This window comes from Ranitomeya imitator, chromosome 1 (assembly GCF_032444005.1).
Source record: "Ranitomeya imitator isolate aRanImi1 chromosome 1, aRanImi1.pri, whole genome shotgun sequence".
NCBI lineage: Eukaryota > Metazoa > Chordata > Amphibia > Anura > Dendrobatidae > Ranitomeya > Ranitomeya imitator.
This window is the reverse complement of record NC_091282.1, coordinates 350,049,662-350,075,543: the sequence shown is the minus strand read 5'-3', so window position 1 is coordinate 350,075,543 and position 25,882 is coordinate 350,049,662. Positions and strand designations below refer to the sequence as shown.

Here is a 25,882-nt window from a genome sequence, read left to right as displayed (position 1 = left end):
GGGTGTTAGTGTTAGGTCTGAAAAGCATGGATATATCAATCAGCACGCAGTAAATTAGAAGTATGATTCATGGAAGTAAGGTCGGGGAAAAGGTAGCAGAGTACCAGGTAGAACAGGGGAAGAGAGGTGTATGGATTCAGGGGTGCAGTGGGTATTCCAGGTTAGGAGACAGTTCATTGAAGCAGATGGGGTATAAGAAGAAGTTGCACACATTGCTGTTCACTCTGTCTTTCTAATACTGGAGATACCAGCGGTGCTGAGATAAGAAGTGGCTGTTCACATCGCTGCCCACCATGTCTTTCTGATCTAATACTGGAAATAACATGGTTGCTCAGGTAAGAAGAGGTTGCTAACACTGCGGCCCACCCTCCTGCAGCTCACACTGCTGGCCACCCTGTCTTTGTGATGTAATACTAGAGATGTCAGGGGTGCTGAAGTAAGAAGAGGTTGTTAATACTGCTGTCCACCCTACAGCTGCTCACACAGTTGGCTACCCTGTCTTTCTGAATTTTGGAGATACCAGTGGTGCTGAGGTAAGAAAAGGCTGCTCACACTGCTGTCCACCATGCCTTTCTGAATTAATATTTGATGTATCATGGGTGCTGCGTTAAGATAAGGCTACTCACACTACCTTCCATTGTTTTTGTCTGATCTAATACTCTAGATATCAGGAGTGCTGAGGTAAGAAGAGTCTGCAGACAGTGCTGTGCACCCTGTCTAATGCTGAAGATACAAGGTTGTTGAGATAAGAAGAGGCTGCTCACACTGCTGTCCTCCTGTCTTTCTGATCTAATACTGGAGATACCAGGTGTGCTGAAATAAGACTATGCTGCTTATCCTGTTGTCCCCTGTGTCTTTCCGATCAAATACTGGAGATGCCGAGTTAAAGCTAAGTACACATTAGCGTATCTGTGCGCAGCGTATCATCTGTATATGCAAACGCATGCCCAAACGCATGCAAACGCAAGGTTATGCTGCGTTTTTTTTCCGGAAGAAGCTACACAGCTAAACAGAGCTCGTTGGGCGAGGGGACCACTCCTGCAGAAACTAATCCCTTATACTACTATCGCAGCACCATCCCGGGCATCCATCCAATATAAGGTAAATCCTACTGCCAACAAGTACTATAGATGAATACATCTCTATAGATGCGCATACCTTTATACTGTATAATTCCAATTCCTTTTCTTTTGGATGGACCTTACTTCTAGCACTTACTGATTACAATTGTGCCAATAATATTGGTTAACACACTAATAGGTTAATATGCACGTTATATTTCTTCTCAGAACAGCATTTAATATTGCTTTTGCAAAACTTGATGGGTAGAAATTACCACACAGGTGGTTCCCTTCAAGTGGCCTATTATTCTTCTATATAGATATTGAATTTATTCCACCTTTTTGATCTCCATTCACTTCTATTTTTTATGCTATCTACCATTGTGAAAAATGTGAAACAAAGTATTGAAGCGACCATTTGACTAAATATATAATTAAGGACCATGAGAATAGTTGACAATACATGATACAGGTATCTCCAGGTGCACATGCTCACAGTCATCTGTTCTATTAACATTCTAGGACAGGTTTCTGTCAGTGTTACATTGCAGAGCACATTTTTAGTCTATAATGATTTGCACTGCAAGAATTATTTTATTTCTAATCCTGTCTAAATACATCTGTTGTGTAATATAAGTGCAATAAATTCCAGTACCACTCCTATCCTCTTCTCACTCTCATGGCTGAAATGCTGACTTGTAGGCTCACATTGGGGTGTATTATGAGTAAATTGGAAGTCACTTTTACAATGCAAGTCTATGGAGCGGGAATTACAATGTAAAAGTGACTTCCGGTTCACAATTAAACCCCAATGTGAGCCTACGAGTTGGAGTTTCAGTTACATGAATCAGAATAGGACCCAGGGCCGGTGTCAGCACCCGGGCCAGTGCCAAGGTCCTGAGTAGATGGGGGGGCAGCCCACTTGCCATCGGGGACACCGGTGTGCTATGGGGGCCTGGTGCCTGTACCAGTGCCAGCGCCCACGAGTGGGCCTCCCCCCCGCCTACTCAGGGCTTTAGTACTTGCAATACTTACCTTTCCCTGTTCCACCGCTGCAGCGTCTTCCATGTCTGATGATGTGACTAGTGTGCGCGCTCTGCCTGAGCAGTCGCAGTGCAAACGCCAACGCTGAGGAGTCCAGAGCAGAGCAGTGGCCAGCGAGGAGAGGTATTTCATTTTTTATTTTTTTTTAATGTTTGGAGCAATATATGGGGACCATTATATACTGGAGCATCATATGGGGCCTATTATATATAGAGCATTATATGGGGCCCATCATACGCTGGAGCATCAAGTGGGACCCATTATATATGAAGCATCTTATGGGGCCCATTATATATAGAGCATTATAGGGGGCTCATTATTCTGTATGGAACACTATGTGGTGCCCATAATACTGTATGGAGCTATATATGGGGCTCATGATACTGTATGGAACAATATATAGGGTACATTATACTGTGTGGAGCAATATATATATGACTCATTATACTGTATGAAGCATTATATGGGTTCCATTCTGTATGGAGCAATATATTGGGCTCATTATTCTGTATGGAGCTCAATGTGGTGCCCATAATACTGTATGGAGCAATAAATATATGAAGCTCATTATTCTGTACAGACCTCTATGTGGTGCCCATTATACTGTATGGAGCAATATATGAGGCTCATTATTCTGTATGGAGCAATATGTGGTGACCATAATACTGTATGGAGCAATATATGGGGCTCATTATTCTGTATGGAGCACTATGTGTTGTCCATAATACTGTTTGGAGGACTATGCTGTCCGGTTTCTGAGCTATTGTAGAATTTATAATAAATATCACTCATGTAATGTAAGTAGTAAGTAAAATCTTTGGCATTGTACTATACCTATATTTATCTGCCGTATCTGTGCATCATGAAACGTGGTATGTGTTAAAGAAGCCCACTGAGACTCTTTCGCCAGGGGCCAACGAAAACCTGGAGCTGGCCCTAATAGGACCGGAGCGGTGCTGGAAACCAGGGACGATGGCGATCCGTTTTTTTTTTTTGCACAACTCACTTATTTAGACAGCATTAGCAAATAAAATAATTATTGGATTGCTTCTTTAACACCTTAACGACCGCCGATATGCCTTTTAACGGCGGTAGTTAAGGGTACTTAAACCACAGCGCTGTTAATTAATGGCGCTCAGGAACAAGTGTATAGCGCCCCCACAGTCAGATTTTCTTGGGGGTCTCGGCTACCTGGGGCTGTGATCGCCGCTATTAACCGTATAACGGCGACTGCAAAAAAGTCCAATTTGCCATTTAATTTTTCTCTCCTCTGATGTGATCGACCCACTTTGTTAGGGAAAAATAATGAAATAAAAAAATATATTTCCATTTTTACATTAGGGTTAGAGTTGGGCTAAAGTGAATTGAGTTAAAGTTAGGGTTAGGACTGTTGTGAATTCTGTGGCCAAGCTCCCTCCTGTGGTCGTGAGTGGTACTTCGGCTGGTTCTGTCTATGAGCTTCCTTTGGTGGATGAGAGTGGTACTGCGGCTTCTGAGTTTCCTTCCTCAGGTGATGAGGTTAAGTCGTTAGGTGCTGCTCTATTTAACTCCACCTGGTGCTTTGATCCTGGCCTCCAGTCAATGTTCTAGTATTGGTCTTGCTTCCTCCTGGATCGTTCCTGTGGCCTTTCTATCCTGCATAAGCTAAGTTCTGCTTGTGTTATTTTTGTTTGCTATATTTTCTGTCCAGCTTGCTATATTGGTTTTTCTTGCTTGCTGGAAGCTCTGAGACGCAGAGGGAGCACCTCCGTACCGTTAGTCGGTGCGGAGGGTCTTTTTGCCCCTCTGCGTGGTTGTTTGTAGGTTTTTGTGTTGACCGCAAAGCTATCTTTCCTATCCTCGGTCTATTCAGTAAGTTGGGCCTCACTTTGCTAAATCTATTTCATCTCTGTGTTTGTATTTTCATCTTTACTCACAGTCATTATATGTGGGGGGCTGCCTTTTCCTTTGGGGAATTTCTCTGAGGCAAGGTAGGCTTAATTTTTCTATCTTCAGGGCTAGTTAGTTTCTCAGGCTGTGCCAAGTTGTATAGGGAGCGTTAGGCGCAATCCACGGCTACCTCTAGTGTGGTGTGATAGGATTAGGGATTGCGGTCAGCAGAGTTTCCACGTCTCAGAGCTCGTCCTATGTTTTTTGGTAAATGTCAGGTCACTTTGTGTGCTCTGAACTTCAAGGTCCATTGTGGTTCTGAATTACCTGTTCATAACAGTACTGGAGGCCCAAAGTACTAATGCTTCTCAATAGAGGGAAAAGAGAAGTTCTGAGACCATTTTTTTTTTTTTGCACTGTGTTCTGTCTTTCTTTTCTCCTTTACATCAGGGTGGTTCAGAACACAGGTGTGGACATGGACATTCAGGGTCTGTTCTCTTTGATGGATAATCTCGCTATAAATGTACAGAATATTCAAGATTTAGTGGTTCAGAATCCTATGTTAGAACCTAAAATTCCTATTCCTGAGTTATTTTCTGGAGATAGAACTAAGTTTTTGAATTTTAAAAATAATTGTAAACTATTTCTGGCTTTGAAACCCCACTCCTCTGGTGACCCAGTTCAACAAGTTAAGATCATTATTTCTTTATTACGTGGCGACCCTCAAGACTGGGCATTTTCCCTTGCGCCAGGAGATCCTGCATTATGTAATATTGATGCGTTTTTCCTGGCGCTCGGATTGCTGTACGATGAACCTAATTCAGTGTATCAGGCAGAGAAAAATTTGCTGGCTCTGTGTCAGGGTCAGGATGAGATAGAGATTTATTGTCAGAAGTTTAGAAAGTGGTCTGTGCTCACTCAATGGAATGAATGTGCGCTGGCAGCTATTTTCAGAAAGGGTCTCTCTGAAGCCCTTAAGGATGTCATGGTGGGATTTCCTATGCCTGCTGGTCTGATTGAGTCTATGTCTTTGGCCATTCAGATCGGTCGACGCTTGCGTGAGCGTAAATCTGTGCACCATTTGGCGGTATTATCTGAGCATAAACCTGAGCCTATGCAGTGCGATAGGACTTTGACCAGAGCTGAAAGGCAAGAACTCAGACGTCAGAATGGGCTGTGTTTCTACTGTGGTGATTCCACTCATGCTATCTCCGATTGTCCTAAGCGCACTAAGCGGTTCGCTAGGTCCGCCACCATTGGTACGGTACAGTCGAAATTTATTTTGTCCGTTACTTTGATCTTCTCTTTGTCTTCCTATTCTGTCATGGCATTTGTGGATTCAGGCGCTGCCCTGAATTTGATGGACTTGGAGTTTGCCAGGTTTGTCTTGGAGCCCTTGCAGTGTCCTATTCCATTGAGAGGAATTGATGCTACACCTTTGGCCAAGAATAAGCCTCAGTATTGGACCCAGCTGACCATGTGCATGGCTCCTGCGCACCAGGAGGATATTCGCTTTCTGGTGTTGCATAATCTGCATGATGTGGTCGTGTTGGGGTTGCCATGGCTACAAGTCCATAACCCAGTATTAGATTGGAAATCAATGTCTGTGTCCAGCTGGGGTTGTCAGGGGGTACATGGTGATGTTCCATTTCTGTCTATCTCATCATCCACCCCTTCTGAGGTCCCAGAGTTCTTGTCTGATTACCGGGATGTATTCGATGAGCCCAAGTCCAATGCCCTACCTCCGCATAGGGATTGTGATTGTGCTATTGATTTGATTCCTGGTAGTAAGATTCCTAAAGGTCGACTGTTTAATTTATCTGTACCTGAGCACGCCGCTATGCGGAGTTACGTGAAGGAGTCTTTGGAGAAAGGTCATATTCGCCCGTCATCGTCGCCATTGGGAGCGGGGTTCTTTTTTGTGGCCAAGAAGGATGGTTCGCTGAGACCTTGTATTGATTACCGCCTTCTAAATAAAATTACGGTCAAATTTCAGTACCCCTTGCCGCTGCTGTCTGATTTGTTTGCTCGGATTAAGGGGGCTAGTTGGTTCACCAAGATAGATCTTCGTGGTGCATATAATCTTGTGCGTATTAAATGGGGCGATGAATGGAAAACAGCATTTAATACGCCCGAGGGCCATTTTGAGTACCTGGTTATGCCATTCGGGCTTTCTAATGCCCCATCAGTGTTTCAGTCCTTTATGCATGACATCTTCCGAGAGTACCTGGATAAATTCCTGATTGTATACTTGGATGATATTTTGGTCTTCTCGGATGATTGGGAGTCTCATGTGAAGCAGGTCAGAATGGTGTTCCAGGTCCTGCGTGCTAATTCTTTGTTTGTGAAGGGGTCAAAGTGTCTCTTTGGTGTTCAGAAGGTTTCATTTTTGGGGTTCATTTTTTCTCCTTCTACTATCGAGATGGACCCTGTTAAAGTTCAGGCCATTTATGATTGGACTCAGCCAACATCTCTGAAGAGTCTGCAGAAGTTCCTGGGCTTTGCTAATTTTTATCGTCGCTTCATCAATAATTTTTCTAGCATTGCTAAACCGTTGACTGATTTGACCAAGAAGGGTGCTGATGTGGTCAATTGGTCTTCTGCTGCTGTGGAAGCTTTTCAGGAGTTGAAGCGTCGTTTTTCTTCTGCCCCTGTGTTGTGCCAACCAGATGTTTCGCTTCCGTTCCAGGTCGAGGTTGATGCTTCTGAAATTGGAGCAGGGGCTGTTTTGTCGCAGAGAAGTTCTGATCGCTCGGTGATGAAACCATGCGCCTTCTTTTCCAGGAAATTTTCGCCTGCTGAGCGAAATTATGATGTTGGCAATCGAGAGTTGCTAGCCATGAAGTGGGCATTCGAGGAGTGGCGTCATTGGCTTGAAGGAGCTAAGCATCGCGTGGTGGTCTTGACTGATCACAAGAACTTGACTTATCTCGAGTCTGCCAAACGGTTGAATCCTAGGCAGGCTCGTTGGTCGCTGTTTTTCTCCCGTTTTGACTTTGTGGTTTCGTACCTTCCGGGCTCTAAAAATGTGAAGGCGGATGCCCTGTCTAGGAGTTTTGTGCCCGATTCTCCGGGTTTTGCCTGAGCCGGTGGCTATTCTCAAAGAGGGGGTAATTTTGTCTGCCATCTCCCCTGATTTGCGGCGGGTGCTGCAAAAATTTCAGGCTAATAGACCTGACCGTTGCCCAGCGGAGAAACTGTTTGTCCCTGATAGGTGGACGAATAAAGTTATCTCTGAGGTTCATTGTTCGGTGTTGGCTGGTCATCCTGGAATCTTTGGTACCAGAGATTTGGTGGCTAGATCCTTTTGGTGGCCGTCTCTGTCACGGGATGTGCGTTCTTTTGTGCAGTCCTGTGGGATTTGTGCTCGGGCTAAGCCCTGCTGTTCTCGTGCCAGTGGGTTGCTTTTGCCCTTGCCGGTCCCGAAGAGGCCTTGGACACATATGTCTATGGATTTTATTTCGGATCTCCCCGTCTCTCAAAGAATGTCGGTCATTTGGGTGGTTTGTGATCGCTTCTCTAAGATGGTCCATTTGGTGCCCTTGTCTAAATTGCCTTCCTCCTCTGATTTGGTGCCATTGTTTTTCCAGCATGTGGTTCGTTTACATGGCATTCCAGAGAACATCGTTTCTGACAGAGGTTCCCAGTTTGTTTCGAGGTTTTGGCGAGCCTTTTGTGCTAGGATGGGCATTGATTTGTCTTTTTCCTCGGCTTTCCATCCTCAGACAAATGGCCAGACTGAACGAACCAATCAGACCTTGGAAACATATCTGAGATGTTTTGTTTCTGCTGATCAGGATGATTGGGTGTCCTTTTTGCCTTTGGCTGAGTTCGCCCTTAATAATCGGGCCAGCTCGGCTACTTTGGTTTCGCCGTTTTTCTGCAATTCTGGGTTCCACCCTCGTTTCTCTTCAGGGCAGGTTGAGTCTTCGGACTGTCCTGGTGTGGATACTGTGGTGGATAGGTTGCAGCAGATTTGGACTCATGTAGTGGACAATTTGACTTTGTCCCAGGAGAAGGCTCAACGTTTCGCTAACCGCAGGCGCTGTGTGGGTCCCCGACTTCGTGTTGGGGATTTGGTTTGGTTGTCATCTCGTTATATTCCTATGAAGGTTTCCTCTCCTAAATTTAAGCCTCGTTTCATTGGTCCATATAGGATTTCTGAGGTTCTTAATCCTGTGTCTTTTCGTTTGACTCTTCCAGCTTCTTTTTCCATCCATAACGTGTTCCATAGGTCATTGTTGCGGAGATACGTGGCACCTGTGGTTCCATCTATTGATCCTCCTGCTCCAGTTTTGGTTGAAGGGGAATTGGAGTATATAGTGGAGAAGATTTTGGATTCTCGTGTTTCGAGACGGAAACTCCAGTATCTGGTTAAGTGGAAAGGTTATGGTCAGGAAGATAATTCCTGGGTCTTTGCCTCTGATGTCCATGCTGCCGATCTGGTTCGTGCCTTTCATGTGGCTCATCCTGGTCGGCCTGGGGGCTCTGGTGAGGGTTCGGTGACCCCTCCTCAAGGGGGGGGTACTGTTGTGAATTCTGTGGCCAAGCTCCCTCCTGTGGTTGTGAGTGGTACTTCGGCTGGTTCTGTCTATGAGCTTCCTTTGGTGGATGAGAGTGGTACTGCGGCTTCTGAGTTTCCTTCCTCAGGTGATGAGGTTAAGTCGTTAGGTGCTGCTCTATTTAACTCCACCTGGTGCTTTGATCCTGGCCTCCAGTCAATGTTCTAGTATTGGTCTTGCTTCCTCCTGGATCGTTCCTGTGGCCTTTCTATCCTGCATAAGCTAAGTTCTGCTTGTGTTATTTTTGTTTGCTATATTTTCTGTCCAGCTTGTTATATTGGTTTTTCTTGCTTGCTGGAAGCTCTGAGACGCAGAGGGAACACCTCCGTACCGTTAGTCGGTGCGGAGGGTCTTTTTGCCCCTCTGCGTGGTTGTTTGTAGGTTTTTGTGTTGACCGCAAAGCTATCTTTCCTATCCTCGGTCTATTCAGTAAGTTGGGCCTCACTTTGCTAAATCTATTTCATCTCTGTGTTTGTATTTTCATCTTTACTCACAGTCATTATATGTGGGGGGCTGCCTTTTCCTTTGGGGAATTTCTCTGAGGCAAGGTAGGCTTAATTTTTCTATCTTCAGGGCTAGTTAGTTTCTCAGGCTGTGCCGAGTTGCATAGGGAGCGTTAGGCGCAATCCACGGCTACCTCTAGTGTGGTGTGATAGGATTAGGGATTGCGGTCAGCAGAGTTTCCACGTCTCAGAGCTCGTCCTATGTTTTTTGGTAAATGTCAGGTCACTTTGTGTGCTCTGAACTTCAAGGTCCATTGTGGTTCTGAATTACCTGTTGATAACATAGGACTATTGTTAGGGTTAGAGTTAGGGTTGGGATTAGGGTTAGGGTTGGGATTAGGGTTAGGGGTGTGTTAGGGTAAGATTTGTGGTTAGGATTATGTTAGGGTTGGAATTAGGGTTAGGGCTGTTTTGTGGTTAGGGATGTGGTTAGGGTTGGGATTAGGGTTAGGGGTGTGTTGTGGATAGGTTTGTGGTTAGGATTATGGTTAGGGTTGGAATTAGGGTTAGGGTGTGTTGGGGTTAGGGTTGGAGTTAGAATTGGGGGGTTTCCACTGTTTAGGTACATCAGGGGGTCTCCAAACACGACATGGCACCACCATTGATTCCAGCCAATTTTGCATTCAAAAGGTCAAACGGTGCTCCCTCCCTTCTAAGCTCTGCTATGCGCCTAAACAGCAGATTTTCCCCACATATGGGATATCGGCGTACTCAGGAGAAATTGCACAACAAATTTTGTGGTCCATTTTCTCCTAATACCCTTGTGAAAAGAAAAAAAAATTGGTTCTAAAGTAATTTTTTTGCGAAAAAAGTAAAATGTTCATTTTTCCTTCCACGTTGCTTTAGTTCTCATAAAGTACCTGAAAGGTTAATAAACTTCTTGAATGTGGTTTTTGCACACCTTGAGGGATGCAGTTTTCACATTGGTGTCACTTTTGGGTATTTTCTGTTATATTGACCCCCCCAAACTCACTTCAAATGTGAGGTGCTCCCTAAAAAAATGGTTTTGAAAATTTTGTTGGAAAAATGAGAAATCGCTGATCAACTTTTAACCCTTATATCTTCCTAGCAACAAAAAAAATGTTGTTTCTAAAATTGTGCTGATGTAAAGTAGACATGTGGGAAATGTTATTTATTAAGAATTTTGTGGTGTGACAGATCTCTCTGATTTAATGGCGTAAAAATTCAAAGTTTGAAAATTGCAAAATTTTCGCCATATTTCCATTTTTTTCACAAATAAACGCAAGTTATATCGAAGAAAGTTTACAACTAACATGAAGTACAATATGTCACGAAAAAAACAATCTCAGAATTAGCGGGATCTGTTAAAGCATTCCAGAGTTATAACCTCATAAAGTGACAGTGGTCAGAATTGTAAAAATTGGCCCGTCATTAAGTGACAAATAGGCTCTGTCACTAAGGGGTTAAAGGGATATTTTACAATTTAATGTTTAATGACGGTTTAAGCTTTTTTTTCCCTAGAACTCCTTTAACAATAGTAAAACATTATCAATTATTTTCTAATGATGTAGCGGACAGCCTCAGCAACAATTAGGAAATTGCAGCTTAGCGGACACCCCTGGGACATGTGCCGAGCGCGACCCCAGCCTTCCATTAATAAGTGATGTCACCACATGGGTGAGGTATCATCTTTAGTCCTAGGTTTGGGTGTCAGGGCCTCTCTCCTTTGCTTATTTGTAATCTCCACTAAAAGCTCCTTTTAATACATTTGATATTTGATGGACTTTTTTTTTAATATTGATGAGCAGCGATGAAGCCAATGCCATCCCCTATAGAACATGAGCAGAGCTTAGCTCTGCTACATAATGCCAACACTATGTGTGACACCCACCTGTAGGTCCCAGTGTCCCCTCCCTGTGACATTGAGACCCCCAGATACTGGCTAGTGAGACTGCTATTTGTTCTATCAGCAGATAAGAGAAGCCTTGTTCTCGCTGGACGCTGAATGGACTCTCTGTGCTGAGGGAGAAGGGAGGAGACGGAGAGTTATGAGGGAGGTGGAGGGAACCAAGAGTTATCAATTATATATTAGCCAGGGAGAAAGTGATACTGTATAAAGCGGCAGGATTGAAATGTCCTCAAGTTCGGCTAATGGAGTCATGAGCACTGACACAGCCTGAGGGAGGAAAAAGACCAGTGAGGGGGAGACAGAGTCCTGTCAGAGAAGAGGCGCGGCGGACAGGAGGGGGGACAATGCTTTGACATGATATGGCTCCCCGGTCTGGACTATGTGAACTCTGAGGTATGGCACACTGCGACTTTGGGCAGTAGGACCGAGCTTTACCACACAGATAAAGACCACCCGGCCCCGAGGTAAGTGCAGAGCGGCAGGTGCATGGCCGCCCGACCCTCACCCGTTACTGAGGGACCTTGTGTTGTGTGCAGCACTATATTGTCTCCAAAGGGAAGCACACAGCAGGCAGCACTAACGTCTGCACATATGAAATGGAGGTTTATGTGGAGTTTATAAATTGTTTTTACTACTGAACTTGTGACATTTGACTATAAGGCTGTGTTCACACGTTCCGGTTTTTTCGCGGTTTTTCCCGATAAAAACGCTATAAAACCGCAAAAAAACCGCATACAATAAGCATTCCATCATTTAGAATGAATTCCGCATGTTTTGTGCACATGATGCGTTTTTTTCCACAAAAAAAACGCATACCGCACAAAATCCGGACATGCTCTATCTTTTTGCGTTTTTTTTTGCGGATTTCCCACTCCAAAATGCATTGGGAAGTGTCCGGAAAAAACCGCGGCAAAAACGCATCAAAACCGCGGCAAAAACGCGTCAAAACCGCGGCAAAAACGCATGCGGTTTTCTTGCGGATTTCATGCAGAAAATGTCCGGAATTCTCAGGAATTTTCTGCATGAATTCCTGAACGTGTGCACATAGCCTTAAGCTAATTTGTGGTTGTGTTAGTGGCAGTCATCTCTATGGCCGGGTCTATGGCAATTTATACCATTGATTGGGAAAACAACGTCTTCTCTTGCCTATGTATGATATTATGGCTGTTACATTGTGTGCTTGAAATCGTATAATTATAAATAGCATTACTAGATATCTGGCAGAACAGTCTGCAGTATGGCAGGAGTTTATGTGGTAACCAGATCACCATTTTCACAAAAAATAATCTTAAACTTATGTAAAAAGTCGCTATAAAGTGAACGATGAATCCGTGTGCCTCCCGCATCTAGTCTATCAAAATGTTTCCAGTATGGCCAGCTACTGCCCAACCTTTATCAGCGGTAGCAATGCCATACTGAGGTTTGTTGGGTTCACTCACAGGCCACTTCCACCCTTGGGCCACCCTCGACTCTCGGCCTAACTTTGGACAACCTGCTCCCTCAGGCTACCTTTGGGCCACCCTCTAAACTGTGGTTACCTTTGCACTACTTTCTAGCCTGAGGCTATCTTTGTGTCACCTTCCACCTTCGGGCTACCCTTGGGCTGCCTTCCACCTTCAGCCACCCTCGGGTCAACCTCCATCCTTAGTCCCACATGGGCATGTTTTATTTGTATCATAAGGTTAAATAGGTTATTTGTGAATAGACTCATAAGAAATAAGACCCTAGAGAAAGTGACTGTCTTCAAAGTCTTTCTGGATTTTTGTGACCCATTTTTGTGTCTAGACCAGCACCCAACAAGGAATCTTCTACTACTTTGATGGGACAGTTCAACACTAGATTGTATCGTTTATATGGACTGAGAATTTCACTTCCCGGTCACTGCAACAATCTTACTAGTTAAAAAATAATTAGTATGGCACAAGATAATTATATTTCTTCAGACTGAGGCCAACTGCAGATGAGTTTATGAAAAATTGTCCGAGTCTCATCCAGAAAATTCGGACGATTTTGATCTTACGTTATATACGAGATATAAAGATTTCCCCTGACCCCCTTCCTGTGGACTGAGAGCAATGAAACGTGGCATAGTTATTAGTCCTCTACATAGGTGCCACCTAGGGACACACACAGTGGCGTAACTACAAAGTTATGGGCCCCGGTGTGAACTTTCAAATGGGGCCCCCCAGGCCAAAATATTTCCCACCCAAATTCACATTTTCCCTATTCATTTTGCACACTATAGTTTTGTTGCAATGTTATATAGTCTGACCTAATACTGCCCTGTAATCGCTGAGAAAAATTATTTTATAACTAACATGTCCCTATGCTTATTAGGGTGATATCTCCGGAAGTGCAGACACTGGGCGTTCATGTCCTCCCTCGCTCCAAGTGTACTCCCTGTGTTTGAAATCTCTGTGCTGTTTCTTCCTGGTATTATGCGCATCTGCGTCATTTCCGGTCCTGTGCAGTGTAGGGGTGTATTGGGTCTACTGGTCGGCTCTGAAGCATGCGCACTGCACATTCTAACGCTGGCGAGTACACTCAATACTCCCCCACAATGCACATGACACATGCTGGGCTCTGCCCACAGCTGTGTACCATTCTTCCCGACTCAGAAATTTACAGCCCGTACACACGCGGCTTCGCTCCATACACCTCATACACACGCGGCTCCGCTCCAAACACCACGTACACAAAACGCACCGCTCTGTGAACCTCGTACACACACGGCTCCTCTCCGTCCACCTCGTACACACGCGGCTCCGCTCCTTACACCTCGTACACACGCGGCTCCGTTCCGTACACCCTGTACACACACGGCTCCGCTCACCTCGTACACATGGCTCTGCTACATCCACCCTGTAAGCTCCTCCTGACCCCACACATAAACTTCCCCTCATCCAGCACCATGACAACCAGCACAGCACAGTCCTGCATACCCTGAGGTCCCTGATCATGTGACCCCTGACTCCTCCCCTCCTGTGACCTCATCACAGGTCCTGTGCACACAGAACAGGCTATGTGGTGTGCGGGTGGAGGTAGGTGCATGCATGACAGGTGTAAGCAGCACACTGGCTGCACATCAGCACTTTACAGCCGCGACTGCACTTAACCCCTCTATAGCGACGGGGTCTGTTCCGCAGGACTGGCGCATAGCAAATGTGGTGCCAATATTCAAAAAGGGCTCTAAAAGTGAACCTGGAAATTATAGGCCAGTAAGTCTAACCTCTATTGTTGGTAAAATATTTGAAGGGTTTCTGAGGAATGTTATTCTGGATTATCTCAATGAGAATAACTGTTTAACTCCATATCAGCATGGGTTTATGAGAAATCGCTCCTGTCAAACCAATCTAATCAGTTTTTATGAAGAGGTAAGCTATAGGCTGGACCACGGTGAGTCATTGGACGTGGTCTATCTCGATTTTTCCAAAGCGTTTGATACCGTGCCGCACAAGAGGTTGGTACACAAAATGAGAATGCTTGGTCTGGGGGAAAATGTGTGTAAATGGGTTAGTAACTGGCTTAGTGATAGAAAGCAGAGGGTGGTTATAAATGGTATAGTCTCTAACTGGGTCGCTGTGACAAGTGGGGTACCGCAGGGGTCGGTATTTGGACCTGTTCTCTTCAACATATTCATTAATGATCTGGTAGAAGGTTTACACAGTAAAATATCGATATTTGCAGATGATACAAAACTATGTAAAGCAGTTAATACAAGAGAAGATAGTATTCTGCTACAGATGGATCTGGATAAGTTGGAAACTTGGGCTGAAAGGTGGCAGATGAGGTTTAACAATGATAAATGTAAGGTTATACACATGGGAAGAAGGAATCAATATCACCATTACACACTGAACGGGAAACCACTGGGTAAATCTGACAGGGAGAAGGACTTGGGGATCCTAGTTAATGATAAACTTACCTGGAGCAGCCAGTGCCAGGCAGCAGCTGCCAAGGCAAACAGGATCATGGGGTGCATTAAAAGAGGTCTGGATACACATGATGAGAGCATTATACTGCCTCTGTACAAATCCCTAGTTAGACCGCACATGGAGTACTGTGTCCAGTTTTGGGCACCGGTGCTCAGGAAGGATATAATGGAACTAGAGAGAGTACAAAGGAGGGCAACAAAATTAATAAAGGGGATGGGAGAACTACAATACCCAGATAGATTAGCGAAATTAGGATTGTTTAGTCTAGAAAAAAGACGACTGAGGGGCAATCTAATAACCATGTATAAGTATATAAGGGGACAATACAAATATCTCGCTGAGGATCTGTTTATACCAAGGAAGGTGACGGGCACAAGGGGGCATTCTTTGCGTCTGGAGGAGAGAAGGTTTTTTGCCACCAACATAGAAGAGGATTCTTTACTGTTAGGGCAGTGAGAATCTGGAATTGCTTGCCTGAGGAGGTGGTGATGGCGAACTCAGTCGAGGGGTTCAAAAGAGGCCTGGATGTCTTCCTGGAGCAGAACAATATTGTATCATACAATTATTAGGTTCTGTAGAAGGACGTAGATCTGGGGATTTATTATGATGGAATATAGGCTGAACTGGATGGACAAATGTCTTTTTTCGGCCTTACTAACTATGTTACTATGTAACTCACCTGCTGCTGTCTTCGCGCCTCACCCGGACTTTGTGACATCTGCTTCAGGCTCCTCGGCTTTGTTGTTTCCCCTCCATCTCAGTCAAGCTTCAGTGACACGCCCAGCCCTTCTGCTAGGTCACATGTCCTTCAGGGACACGCCCACTCGCCTCACACCGCTGGAAGTCTGGGGAAGCTGGGTGTTGTGGGCGTGGCCAGCAGGGTGCGTGACTTGTCTGCTGAGGTTCCCGGCTACTTGTTTGCTGGACTGGGCGGGCCCCTAAGCAATCCGGGCCCCGTCGCAGCTGCAACCCCTGCGACCTCAGTTGTTATGCCCCTGGACACACACTTCTCCCATCTCTAAGCAACTGTAAACACCTCGCTTGTAGAAGTCAACAGGTTGCTCCAAAGTCCATGTTGTGACTTCGGAAATCAGAGTCTCATTTGGAAAATGCTTGCCATTCAAAAATAACTTAATCGTTGGAAAGAGGTAGAAGTCCGATGGTGCGAGGTTGGGTGAATAAGGGGATTCGGTAGAATTTCAATGCCAAAGGAGCATGCTTCCATTTGGGAAACATGAGTTGTGAACTGGTGCATGGTTTTGCAGAAGGCAGACATCTTTGGTGAGCATGCCACATCTCTTGGTTTTGATGGCCTCTCGCTATTTCTGCAGCAGTAAAGCATAGAATGCCCCAGTGATCATGGTTCCCTTTGCTAGGAGATCCACCAATACTACTCTGTGCTGCTCCCAAAATACTGTGTGCATGACCTTGCCTGCCAAGGGTTGGGCACTTACCTTCTGTGGATTTGATGAGTCACAATTCTTCTATTGCATCGATTGGACTTTAGTCTCAGGATCACAGTGATGGACCCAGCTTTCATCCTGTGTGATCAGTCTGTTGAAAAAGTCCTGGGCTAGGTGGCGAATGCTTACGCAGTGATTTTCTAAAATGGCAACCTCCACTTGCTGAATGATGTGTCCATCAATAGCAGAGTGGGATCACCCTGGAATTGGAGCTGTTTGCACCAAAGGCCGACCACATTTCAATTGACAATGCCAGTTCTTGTTTACATCATGATGGGGAATCCTCACCATAAACCACTTTCATCTCATCGAATGTCTCCTTTGGTGTGTGGCCTTTCAAGTAATGGAACTTGATGACTGCACTGTATTCCACTAGGTCCATTATCAAACCTCACACCACTTCAGCACCTGTAAAATCAAGACCATTATCAGTTCTGAGTTGCAAAATTGGCAAGTAACCTATAGAGAGACTTATACCATTACACATATGCAGTTTCAGCGACCTGTGATAAATAGAAGTGGGTCAGGGGAAATCTTTAATGAACGCCCCTCATACATGATCAAATAGTTTCCTAAGAAATGTTTCCGTAAATATTGGATGCGACATGGATATTCTGTGTGGAATCTGAACAAGGGGGCAATGTCATTATTTTTTCTTCTTTGAGACCTTTACTTGCCAGCCACGCTGTGGAGTAGTTGGAGGCATGTGGTGGAGCATTGTCCTGCATGAAAATCATGCTTTTCTAGAACGATACCAACTTCTTCCTGTACCACTGCTTGAAGAAGTTGTCTTCCAGAAACTGGCAGTACGTCTGGGAGTTGAGCTTCACTCCATCCTCAACCCGAAAAGGTCCCACAAGTTAATCTTTGAAGATACCAGCCCATACCAGTACCCCACCTCCACCTTGTTGGCATCTGAGTCGGAGTGGAGCTCTCTGCCCTTTAATGATCCAGCCTCTGGCCCATCAAGAGTCACTCTCATTTCATCAGTCCATAGAACCTTTGAAAAGTCAGTCTTAAGATATTTCTTGGTCCAGTCTTGACGATTTATCTTATGTTTCTTGTTCAAAGGTGGTCGTTTCTCAGCCTTCCTTACCTTGGTCATGTCCCTGAGAATCGCACACCTTGTGCTTTTTGTTACTCCAGTAACGTTGCAGCTCTGAAATATGGCAAAACTGGTGGCAAATTGCATCTTGGCAGCTTAATGCTTGATTTTCCTCAATTCATGGGGAGTTATTTGCGCCTTTTTTGCCCAACACGCTTCTTGCGACCCTGTTGCTATTTGCCATGAAACGCTTGATTGTTTGGTGATCACCTTCAAAAGTTTGGCAATTTCAAGACTGCTGCATCCCTCTGCAAGACATCTCACAATTTTGGACTTTTCAGAGCTCGTCAAATCTCTCTTCTGACCGATTTTGCCAAAAGAAAGGAAGTTGCCTAATTAAGCACACCTTATATAGGGTTTTGATGTCATTAGACAACACCCCTCCTCATTACAGAGATGCACATCACCTGATTTACTTAATTGGTATTTGGCTCTCAAGCCTGAATAGCTTCTTATCACGGATAGTTGGACTCAGAGAAAAATCCTTCTTCTGAACATTATTGAATAACATGTGTGCTGTCCATGAACTATCCAATCAAAAGTTTGACAGCACAAGTCCAATTTATAACCTCACATGCATTAGCCCTAAGGCTAAATTCAATCATAAAGAAGATGTTATAGAGAAAGTGCTGGATTGCATATCAGATTGCTTGTGAATCTCTAAGCTCAGGCACGTGCTGATCTTTGCAACTTTGCGGATGTGTGCAGTCGTTGCCTTGTATTCAGGGATAATTCAGACAAGCATTTTTTACATTCATGTGCTGTGTGTAAAACGGATAGCATTTGCACAGAACTCGAACCAATGAGAGTCAAACAGGAGGTTCCCATGAGCATTTTTACACTTGGACCGAAAGTTCCATTAATATCAATGGATGCATAGAAAAAACATGCCATTCGAACACTATATGTATGACATCCATTTTTAACTAATCCATTGCAAAATATAAAAATTGATGTAATGGAGATGTCATATGGATGAAAAAAATGGATATATGGATATTTTTTCTTGATGAAAAACAGATTTTACTTATACTTTTCTGAACCTAGCCTCATATGCAACGAGTTTGGTCCATAAATGTGTCTAGGCTAACACATGCTGCAATATTTCCACATGGATTTGAGATCTGTTTGGAAAATAGTCTGTATGCACTTGCATATCTGCCAACATTGGTCAATGTGAAGTCTGTTCCACACATTGCCCAAAAATGTGCTCGAGTGAACATATCTTACAGCAGAATTCAGACATTTGTGATGCACGGTCTGTGTACAGACCATGAAGTTCTATCAAGCCCAAAATCTATAGACTCACGAATGTCGAATAAAGGGGTTGTCCAGTCCGAAATTGTAAGTCTTATGAATAGTCCCAGTGCACACACTGTGCTCTACAGGGATTTTGATGGTTTGCATTATACTGTACGTATCCCCAGCCAGAGCCTGTCTAGTTGGCGCTGCCTCGCTCACACAAGTGGGCTTCTCCCAACGGAGGGCCGCGTCACTAGAAGGGGTGCAGCCTCGCTTAATACAAATGTTTGGGGTAAGGCCATGCCAACTAGACGGGCTCTGGCCGGGGGTAGTTATAACACATACGTACCCGCCGCGCCCAGCTCAGAAATCGTTGAATCCCCGCAGTGCACAGTGCGTGCGCTAGGGGTATTCATAAGACTTATCATTTTGGACCAGACAACCCCTTTAATCTGTCCAATTATTGAACTGTAAATGTTAAGATAGAGAAATATATTTTTAGAAATTAAAATAATATTCAATAATATGCATGGCTCTAAATGTATTTTATCTGATAACGTTATTAAAGCTACAATTGTAGGAATTAATGAATTTACTTTGCTCGCCTATATAGCGCTGTAAATTTACACAGCATTTTACAGACATTATCGGCACTGTCCATATAAAAGCTCACAATCTAAATTCCATATCTGTATGTCTTTGGAGTATGGGAGGAAACCCACTCAAACATTGGGAGTACATACAGTCTCAATACAGATGTTGTCATTTGTGGAATTTGAACTCAGGACCCTAGCGCTGCAAAGCAATGTTAACCACTGAGTTAAAGGGAACCTGTTACATCCTCAAATGCGTTTAACCTGCTGAAATATAGTTAAACTGCAGGTGAATAGTGTTCTAAAGCTGTTGGCTTCTGCAATGAAATCTCAGCTACTGGGAGGAAAATAACGTTATTCCTCCCGGCAGTCTCTAGCTTTCAGTCATAGAGACACAGCTGATGTGGCTTCAGTCACCACTCAGTACATAGTGGCGACTGGCACCGCACCCTGGCACTGACTGACAGCTGCCTCACCAGTGCATCAGTACCAAGTCTGCGCTCAGTCAGTACAGTACAGGTGCTGCTTACGTTGTACTGAGCGGTGACTGAAGCCATACCTGAACTCCACTATGACTGAAAGCCCGTGGCTGCCTAGAGAAATAAAGTTCATTCACTTCTGGTAGCCGGACTTTCAATCAGCAGCTGAGCAGCCTTAAGGTACCGTCACATTAAGCGACACTGCAGCGATCCAGACAACGATCCCGATCGCTGCAGCGTCGCTGTTTGGTCGCTGGAGAGCTGTCACACAGACTGTAACGAATTAGAATGAACGAGAATAGAAGTTGTGAGGACTATCCCGAATGCTCAGCAGGGAAGCACTACAACACACAGGCGCTAGTGGTAGGCAACGATTTCCACCTGCAAAGGGAACTCTGGATGTGCCTTCGGACCGGCCGGTCTCAGACAGCCCTGTTAACTGTGCTCTGGTCTTCAGTAAAGAGGTAAAGAGACTGCAACCCTGTGTCCTCGTTATTGTCTGCACCTCACACCATCACCATCCACCTTACTGGGAAGCCCTGGGGACATACTTCACCTGTGGGAGGGTATACCATCTAGCTGCCATCACATCACCCCAGTGGACCCCAAGCAGCGTCGGTCACCCTGACCGAACACCACAGGTGGCGTCACAAACCCTTGGCAGACTCGTATCACCTTTTATTGGGTGCCCCTTAGCAGGGTCACGGACTGGGTCCAGTCACCGTGACATCCCCAGAACTGAGCCAGCAGAGGACCTGTACCGAGTAACCCGTGGCCCTGCGTCTGGGGCGCTCCATGTGGTGTACAGATTTCATAGAAAGTCAAGTTTCTATAAATCCATACATTACTGGCAAATCTCTACAAGTGTAAAAGACAGAAATGAAGGGGCATAGCCCTTCACTTTAGCAATCAATGGTGGGATGGGCCCCACAAAGCAAAACTTTTTACATGTTACTATGACATATCAGAAGTTCGTTACAATAACCAAACCATTAAAGGTAACCTGTCATCACGTTTTTCCTATATGAGATAAGACTATCACCTTTCAGCTCTCATATACGGCATTCTATAATGATGTATATATGACCCCAATCCAGCTTGCAACAAAAGAAAAACACCTTTTATTATACTCACCTATGGGGCGGTCGGGTCTAATGGGCCTTAAAGGGAACCTGTCACTAGGTTTGTCCTATATGAGATAAGGCCACCACCTTTCAGCCTTCATATACAGCATTCTAATATTCTAATATGCTGTATATCTGCCCCCAATCCGGCCTCCAACAAAAGAAAAATACCTATTATTATACTCACATGCGGGGCGGTCAGGTCCGATGTGTGTCGTACTTCTCTGCCCTGACTAAAGTAGAGTAAAGTACTGCAGTGTGCATGCGCCGGGCTCTTTGACCTTTTCTCAATGCGCACTGCAGTACTTTACTCTGCCCTAGTCAAGGCAGAGAAGTACACCTGCACGGAAGCGGGATGCCGGGGAACACTGTAAGGATGACATAGGATGCGTCATCCACATGAAGCACAGATGGAGGACGGCATTGCAAGAAGAAGGGAGGCGCTGGACCAAGATCAGCGAGAGACATCGGACCTGACCGCCTCGCATGTGAGTATAATAATAGGCGTTTTTCTTTTGTTGCAGGCTGGATTGGGGGGATTTACAGCATATTAGAATTATGTATATGAGGGCTGGAAGGTGGTGGCCTTATCTCATATAAAATAAACCTGGTGACAGGTTCCCTTTAAGGCTGCATGTTGCAGTACTGCTGGAATTTGAATTCATATTTTGTTAACCACTTGTAATTATAGAGCCCTAGCAGAACTAACAACCATCTTTGTATCACCTATACTGTACATTATGGAATATGACAGTGTCATGACAACTATGGGGACCAGCTGTGCAGGGATCAGACTCGTGTCACAGATGAATGCCATCGACTAAATTAAGTTACAGACCAGCTTTCTGAATAACAGAATTCCCTGTTTATTTGAGACTAGATGGTGGCTTGTTTCTAACACATCGGGTATTCTAGAATATGTATGTATGTATGTATATAGTAGCCACATAGTATATAGCACAGGCCACGTAGTATATAGGAGCCACGTAGTATATAGCAGCCACACAGTATATAACACAGCCACATAGTTTATAACACAGCCCATGTAATGTATAGCACAGGCCACGCAGTATATAGCACAGGCCACGTAGTATATAGGAGCCACGTAGTATATAGCAGCCACACAGTATATAACACAGCCACGTAGTTTATAACACAGCCCATGTAATGTATAGCACAGGCCACGCAGTATATAGCACAGGCCACGCAGTATATAACACAGCCCACGCAGTATATAACACAGCCCACATAATATGTAGCAGCCATGCAGTATATAACACAGCCCACGTAATATATAGCACAGCCCACGCAGTATATAACACAGCCCATGCAATATATAACACAGCCCACGCAGTATATAACACTGCCCACGTAGTATATAGCAGCCACGCAGTATATAACACAGCCCACGCAGTATATAGCACAGCCCACGCAGTATATAACACTGCCCACGTAGTATATAGCAGCCACGCAGTATATAACACAGCCCACGCAGTATATAACACAGCCCACGCAGTATATAACACAGCCCATGCAGTATATAACACTGCCCATGTAGTATATAACACTGCCCACATAGTATATAACAGCCACGCAGTATATAACACAGTCCATGCACTATATAACACTTCCCACGTAGTATATAGCAACCGCGCAGTATATAATACAGCCCACGTAGTATATAGCAGTGTGGGTACCATATCCCTGTTAAAAAAAATAATTAAAATAAAAAAGTTATATACTCACCCTCCGTCGTCCAGCGAAGCTGTCCCGATGCGCGAGTGGCTGCCGCCAGCTTCCATTCCCAGAGATGCATTGCGAAATTACCCAGATGACTTAGCGGACTCGCGAGACCGCTAAGTCTTCTGGATAATTTCGTGATGGATCTCTGGGAACGGTAGCTGGTGGCAGCCGCGCACGCATCGGCAGACGACGGAAGGTGAGAATAGCAGGTTTTTTGTTTTTTTTATTATTTTTAACATTAGATTTTTTTACTATTGATGCTGCATAGGCAGGGTCATACAGGGTTAATAGCAGCGTTAACGGAGTGCGTTACACCGCGGCATAACGCGGTCCGTGAACGCTGCCATTAACCCTGTGTGAGCGCTGACTGGAGGGGAGTATGGAACGGGCGCGGGGCACTGACTGGACGGAAGTAGGGAGGGACTAATTCTCGGCCGGGCTGTGCCTGTCGCTGATTGGTCGCAACCTGGCGGCCGCGACCAATCAGCGGCGCGGGATTTCCGGGACAGACAGACAGAAGTGGACCTTAGACAATTATATATATAGATGTTAATACATATTTTGTATAGTATCTTTTTTGGTGTAACAAAGAAATAAGTTACAAAAATACAAGCATTTCATTGGTTGGTATTAACATCTTATTACTGTTTGGTTAATAATTCAATCGTCTACGTAGTTGAATATTCATTTCTAATTAACATGTTATAGGTTTACATTTCAAGCATCTATTTAAAGAGATGTACATTCTGCCATGGGGGAATATGTGTCTCAGACCTTGTCTATGTGAGCTGAACAATGCATGCCTTCTCTGTACCAAGGCTACAAATAGAAACTTTCAGACTAAAACATGTTCAGAAATAATCTAAAAGCTAGTGCATGCAGGACAGGGCCGGACTGGCCATCTGGCAATTCTGGCAAATGCCAGAAGGGCCTGTCTGTTCGTGGGCCACCTTGTCTGCTTTCCTCCATCCAGGGTAATATTAGTAATACTGTATATCCCATCTGGTGCTTGGGGAAGAAGACAGCATGGGCCTGTATGATTTCAAAGGCCAGGGCTGAATTTCAGCCCCAGTCTGTACCTGATGCAGGAGATATATATTTTTAGAAATTCAAACATGAAACTATTGTGTTAGAACTTTATAATGAAAATGGATGTAATATCTGTAAGATGGATGCCACCATTACAACAGGTAAAAAAGATTTTTAAAGTACCAAAGTTGATAACCCCTTTAAACAAAACTGTTTTGAAATCAAGTGATAGGCTCCAACTGGTATTATACTTCAGAATGTTTGGCTGACAGCAGGGGTTTGATTGGGGTACCCAGGGTCCACCAGTGGAACTGACTCTAGAGGACCACACTACAGCTACCGTAAATGGTTTTATTACTTGCTCATTTTCCGGCCTCTCACTAAACGTGTGCCTTTTAACAAACTGTACAGTGTGCAAAAGAGAACTGTATTGTGCACTGCACTATATCAAATCGTTTCTTGTTACCCAACTTCTTCATTGTAGATGATAATGGTGGGAGGCGGATGCAGTTGGGGGACACAAACACCTAAAGAGCAAGGGGCTTGGGTACCAGAGTGCCAGCTGCAAACGATGTAACTGGAAATAATTGACATGTGCAAGATCATATTGAGATATCAGGCTGCATTTCAATTTCAGTTATTGATTATCGAGCCTTATTGTACGGCTGAACATGAACGCTCTGCACTAGGGAGGCGTATAGAGCAGATTTGTCAAAATTGTTTGAAGGAAAACTGGGTTAGTTTCCCATAGCTACCAATCTGATCCTAGTTTTAATTTTTAGTGCTCTTTTTAAAATTGGAATCTAGTTGTTATGGCCAACTATGTCGGTTTACCTTCACCTCGGTTTTGTTAAATTGTCACCATGGTCTCTATGCACTGAAATAAAAGCTTTGTGTATATTGGTGTCTTATGAATGAACTCGTTCTCAGACACAGCCTAACAACTATGAAGAACGAAAATGTGGTAAAATAATAAAAGCAGAGCCAATAAATTCCTCGCTGTTGCAGTGTTCCCTGTTTTCATGAGGCCAATCTATACAGGTGACTGCTGTAGCCGATCTCCACCCTCAGGGGTAAGTGAGGGCTTATCACGGGATTACTGCTTCTCTTATTATTTTAGCACAAAAGCCCACCTTTCCCTGACACATATGCTGCAAAAGTTGGAAAACCCCTTATCGTTTTTCTGTTCAATATGTGGCTCACTGTAAAGGAAATCTGTTACCAGTTTCATGTTGTTATAACTAGGAGCATGATAAATGAGTGACAAATGCCCATATACATCAATCTTAGACCATTTCTTTAATTTCATGTGATTTAAAGGGTTTTTCAAGGATAAATTAGTAGTATAATAACAGATCAGACAGTTTTAAAGACATAAATGAAGCATTAGACACCGTTGCCTAACCCCTGCTGCACCTGTTCTAACGCTGAAAAATATCACTGAAAGGTGCACTAAGGCTACGTTCACATTGGCGTTCCGCCAATGTGCGTCGCTGTTGCGCCGGCGACGCAGCGGCGACGCAGCGGCGACGCGCCCCTATGTTTAACATAGGGGACGCGTGCGTCGTTTTGGTGGCGTTTTTCGCCACGTGCGTCGTTTCCGACGCTAGCGTCGGACGCAAGGAAACGCTACATGTAGCATTTTCTGTGCGTCCGATTTTCGTCGGAAAACGACGCACGCGTCGCAAAACGCGCGCGTTTTTGCGCGCGTTTGCGTGCGTTTTAGCGTGCGTCGCGCGTTGCGTCGCCGACGCACGGCGGCGCAACGCTAATGTGAACGTAGCCTTAGCCAATCACTGGCTGTAACCGCAACCACACTCATAAACTGATTTTTTATATGATGTAAGGAAAGGGATGTTAAACATATTTGTAATATACTTCATTAGGAAAATATGTTTCTTTGCACTAGAAAAGAGAGTGTGAAAAGTCTTTTTAGCAAAACCCTGAGTCTTCAGTCTGTGTGTAACATGCAGAGTCTTCGAGTTGCCGTTTGTCAATACCGCAGTCTATGTCTATGTAGATTACCGGTGTCCTATCACTGCCCACCACCTGCTTACCTGACTGCTTACACAGAGGCACTGTCCATGTCTATGTACATTACCTGGGTCCCATCACTGCCCATCACTTGCCTATCTGACTACTTACACACAGGCACTTTCCATGTCTGTGTAGATTACCGGTGTCCTGTCATTGCTCATCAGCTGCCTTACTGACTGTTTACAGACAGGCACTTTCCATGTCTATGTAAATTACCTGGGTC

The 25,882-nt window shown here is 44.6% G+C and overlaps 1 protein-coding gene across 1 annotated transcript in view; it reads left to right on the top strand.

Annotated features, from left to right (window-relative positions):
* Positions 1-11,094: 11,094 nt before the first annotated feature.
* GAL3ST1 (galactose-3-O-sulfotransferase 1) overlaps positions 11,095-25,882 on the top strand; it is a 186,101-nt gene continuing 171,313 nt past the window's right edge. The window contains exon 1 of the mRNA XM_069760217.1: positions 11,095-11,373. The gene's annotated coding sequence lies outside the window, so the exon portion shown is untranslated. The remainder of the gene's footprint in view (positions 11,374-25,882) is intronic.